This window comes from Quercus robur, chromosome 4 (genome assembly GCF_932294415.1).
Source record: "Quercus robur chromosome 4, dhQueRobu3.1, whole genome shotgun sequence".
NCBI classification, from domain to species: Eukaryota; Viridiplantae; Streptophyta; class Magnoliopsida; order Fagales; family Fagaceae; genus Quercus; species Quercus robur.
This window is the reverse complement of record NC_065537.1, coordinates 12,055,304-12,060,306: the sequence shown is the minus strand read 5'-3', so window position 1 is coordinate 12,060,306 and position 5,003 is coordinate 12,055,304. Positions and strand designations below refer to the sequence as shown.

Genomic DNA, 5,003 nt, shown 5'->3' with positions numbered 1-5,003 from the left:
ATAGATATAATCTTAATAAAATATTATATTTTATTTTTAATAACTTGCTACAGTCAACTGGTATATATACCAGTTTACTATAATTGTAAAAAATTTAGTTTTAACTTCTTCAATAACACATGATTTTTTGGTTCTTTGGTGGTAAAATAGTCTTTTTGTAAAATACTATTATCATTGTGAATGTTTTTGTTAAGTTTTTGCTTCAGATCTCTTATTCAACCATCAGAAACTTTACTAGTTGAGTTAACTGGAACCCACAAAACTTCTATTTTTTTACAATTTCATTTAAATATTATTTCTTTATTCTTTTTTTTATTCTAGCTCTCTCCTTTTTCTCTGTCTTCTTCTCCATCTCTTTCTCTTCTTTGCCGCCAAACCCACTGCCACTAACCACCACCGGTTAAAAAAATAAAAACAAAGAACCACAACCCACCGTGACCCATTACAAAGCAAGTTTTCCCTTAAAAAAATCTAAAAACAATTTCCTTGATAAAAACCATGATTTTCCAAAAATCCAAAGAAAAAAGAATAAAATGTTTTCTTGAAAATCCTTCTTTCAAAAGTTTAGGATATGTTTGGTAATTGTTTTTTCTCCTTATTTTCTGTTTTCAAAAACAATTTTCTATTTTTGAGTCTAAAAAACTTGTTTGGCAACCCAAAATGGACAAAAAACAAAAACTGTTTTCAAAACTCAATTTGTGAAGGAAACTGAAAACATGCAAAATGTTGTTTTCAGTTTCTAATTTTCAAAAGTCAATGAAAACACACGTTTAATTTAATGAATCTATCAAGCCCTAAACCCGATTCCCGGATTTGTGACCATAACCGGTATGCTAATATCAAGCTTAAACCTGATATTAACAAGAACCAACTTAACTTTTTCCGGAACTTTTACAAAAGCTTCCCTCTTTCTTTTCATTCTCGTTTCTTTACTTAAATGATATAACTTTCCACTTGATATTCAGAGTATTTACATTGTACCTCAAAGGATAACACAATCCACCGATTATTCAAATTCTAAATTTCACATAATACATCTCTTATTTACTTTAAGGTATACACTTTCATTATATCCTAAAATACACCATATTACAAATCTAAACATCAAATTGCTAATTTAGGATCTATACATATAAAACTAAAACCAGCTCCTTCTAAACTCGACTAAGGCTCCCTCTGCTCCAAAAATAAAACCTGTTGACTGAAAGAGTGGAAGGGGTGAGCTACACAGCTCAGTAAAGGTAAGATATGTGAAAATTTAATAAGAATGCATGTAAATCAGATCATTTCATTCTATGAATATTTGAATAGGAGAACACCTTTTCATGTATAGTATTTTATACTACTCATAATAATAACTTATACGCTCTTTATAGGAAAATAATTGTTCTCCCTTTTCTTATTAGGATAATATTACCAGAACCTTTCAGATTAAACTTCTTTCATTTCTTACAAAGTCACCAAATGTAATATTGATTGTTTAATCTCAATATATATGTATTCTCATTACAAAATAATCATTTTGACTTAAATCAGATAATTGGTAACTTTGTCTTAAACTAGAAACATCTTGACGAATAAGAAAACTTTTCTTTATAATCTTCTTCTCGTAAAATATTATAACTTTTATAGTCGTAAAACTTAATGTTTCATAAAGAACAAATATCTGATGACTTTTTAACATAAACTTGTACTTTCATCAGAAACTTCTTATTTTCATGAGAGTTTTTAACTTTTCATAATGCATTTAACAAAATCATTTTCTCATGATTAATAACATAATATAGCTGTTTATAAATAACTTATTGGTTAGTCCATATCTGATAAGTCTGTACTTATTTGGGAGGTTTCTAACATCACGGTGCTAGGCATCCAGCATTTCCTACAATGTCAGGTATTCTTGGGATCACATTATAATACATATCTTTCAACCATTGGGGTAGGTTGACTTCCTCCACAAGTTGGCCGTAACCAACAAGGACGGGTACAGCAGAGTCAGTCCCATTTAATGGCCAATCATATAACATTTTCCATGAAAAGTCAGTAATTAATCCCTACTAACAAAGTTCAGATCACCAGAGGACATAACTCGAAAACCTTTCATACTTATACATCATACTGAAATTTCTTGTTTTGCATAAATAATAATAGCATTTCTATTCTTTTCTTTAAACATCATGTCCGTGGAAATTAGTAATGGCATCAATATACTTAAATCATATACATAAGGTTTCGAAAGCTCACGAACATATCTTTGTCAAAATAATGATTATATGTCATATCTCTAATCATAAACTTCTTTATGCATAATATACTTTAAAATAACCTCATGATTTATCAAATACCCATATAACTTATCCCATACTTGAAAGCAGAGGAACCGAGAGCCTATAGTCGAAGGAGCTTAAACTTGGAGAACTGGTAACACCTAAACCAAATATCAAAACTTATTACTATCTATAATTTCTTATTATAAACTTATACATTCATCTCAAAGCCTACCTCTTAAAATCAAGGAAGTTTTAATCCCATCTCAACGAGGTTCCCACAAATACAAAATACATTCATCAGACATCATGATGTACTAAAACATAGAGAAACCAACATTCTCACACTAATCTCATATCTCTAGAAGAGCCAACTTTATTTCAGAAGGTGCTTTGAGATTAGGGCAATAATGCATGCATAAACATAAACTCTTTTAAGCATGGTCATATAACCATATATATTCATAAGGCAACATACAGCATGTCGAACCAAAAACTTCATAAATACAACCGTCGCATGGTTTAGAACCATCCTTTAGAGTACTAAACCTTGAACCAAGTTATACAAAATTAATCTATGATCTAAACATACCAAATGATGAGGATAATAAATTATAGCTCAAAACATTCACCCTAACTTTAGAATTAAATTCTCAAAGTTAGAGTTATCAATTACTGTTTACTGCTCATTTCAGTAACATATGCCTCATTTGTAAAATACAAATGGGCTGTCCATAAACATCCAAATATCATGAAAATTTATAAAACCACCCCCCTATATGTCCAGTATATACCATAAAATTTTCGGAGTTAAAGCATAAAACCATAATTTATTAAAAATCATACAAGACAATGTGCTCAAATCTGTCCTGACAGAGTTTCATGCAACTTAGAAATTAAACCATTATTTTTATATTGATTCAAATGATATGAGACCACTTCCATAACAACCACATGTGTCGTAGATTCCATAGGAAATATCCTTAGAATTCACTATATAAAATTTAATACATAATTTACCATGCATGAACACAGAATCTGTCACTGTGACAGCTTTGCAACGTTTTCTCATAAATTCACAAACAATTATCAAACGATGGTATTTTCATATGGGGATTTTTATACACTCATTAGATATGTTATAAAACACTTATACATAGTCATTTAACCATTTAGAGCAAAAATATACACAACAAAAATCCCAGCAGCAACATTAAAAATACTCATCCTAACTTTTTCTTACTTCCTTAATCATATAAAATCATTAATTAGTAAAAACCCTAATCTACCTTCAACAAACCATCAACACAATTTCAAAGCTTCTTAAAACACTATATATATATATATATATGGACAATAGACTAAAAGAATTACACTTCCCCTTACCCTAGACATGGATTCTTGGAGTGATAGAGCTAGAATCACTTTAGCTTCAAGTTGGGTACAAAATCTTGAGAAGAATTGAAAGAAACATCTTTCCTTGCTGCTGGACTCATAGGTGTGAAAGGAAGAAAAGAGTTGAGAGCTTTTCCTTCTTTTGGTGTGGGACCCGTGAGAATGAAAGAGGGAGAGAGTTCTTGATTGTTGTAGTTGCTTTGAAAGAGTCAAATAAGAGATAAGATGGAGATTTATCTTTCTTTTGGTGTGTGTGAACATGTGGACTCAAGAAAAAGACTCAAGGGAGCTTCCTAGCTCTTCCCTTAAGAGAAAAGAGTGCAAAGTGTGCTGAAATTTCTGATTTGCTTGGACCCGTGGAAAATGAGAGGAAGTGTGTTTCTTGGATATTTGTCTTGAGAAAAGTCAAGAAAGAAGTGAGGTGGAACTTGGTGATTGCATGACCAACCAAATCTTGGTCTTTGGGTTTGTCAACATGCATGAAACTTTGGTATTATGTGTTGAATTCCCATTGGTTGCATGTGGGTGAAATTTTTACTATACTATCTCATGCATCATGCTTAATTAAAACACCAACTATGTATGTAATAACTTAACTCACTTAATATAGATTTGTACATACTTAGTATATATACATAATACAAATAGCCATTCAATTATTTATAATCTTTACAATTCTTATTTAATGACATTATAAAATAATATGTTTATTAAATACTTTTATATTAATTTTAGAAAGTAAGTGGCTTAAAAATAATAATTAACCACTCAAACACATAGTTTAATTATAAAACTGGGTCGGGGTGTTACAGAATCTGTCTCATTTAATGAGTTAGCATTGGAGTACAAATCCTAATAACAACATATTTTAGTATTTTCTATATTTTTTCAAAAAACTATTTATTTATTTTTTTAATTTCAACTAACCAAACATGTTTTTGATTTCAAAAATACAAGAAAATTGTTTTTTCTTTATATTTCCAAAAATAAGTTTTTGAAAATAGAAAACAAAAACTGTTACCAACTATAACCTTATTTTCCATACAAACCATTTTTTCGAAAATTAATTTCAAAATTTCAAAGTGGTGCTTTGTCTATGGGATAAAATTAATTGAGCTAATAGATTTCAAAATCAAGCCATCAACCCCAAAAATCCCACCATTTGTGTTTCTTATTTTCCTTTTACATGAGAAAAATCTACGGGAGAATAAAATTAAGTTTGATATGCTCTGCTAAAGGAGCAAGGTCAGATGTATATAATTCAAAAACCATTTGTCTTGTTCGAATTAATAAAAGCGTATAAAGTTCATTTCCAAAAATTTCATGTTGAATATTAAGTTA

At 29.7% G+C, this 5,003-nt stretch overlaps 1 long non-coding RNA gene across 2 annotated transcripts; it reads right to left on the bottom strand.

Moving 5' to 3' along the window:
• Positions 1-990: 990 nt before the first annotated feature.
• Positions 991-4,030, bottom strand: LOC126720591 (uncharacterized). 2 transcript variants are annotated; one of them, XR_007653521.1, is made up of 3 exons: positions 3,654-4,028; positions 2,366-2,428; positions 991-1,201 (listed from the first exon to the last, which is right to left on the bottom strand). It is a non-coding gene; the product is annotated as an uncharacterized LOC126720591 (long non-coding RNA). The 2 variants fall into 2 exon arrangements; XR_007653522.1 differs by lacking the exon at positions 2,366-2,428 and having other exon boundaries at positions 3,654-4,030.
• Between the last annotated feature and the right edge of the window lie 973 nt (positions 4,031-5,003).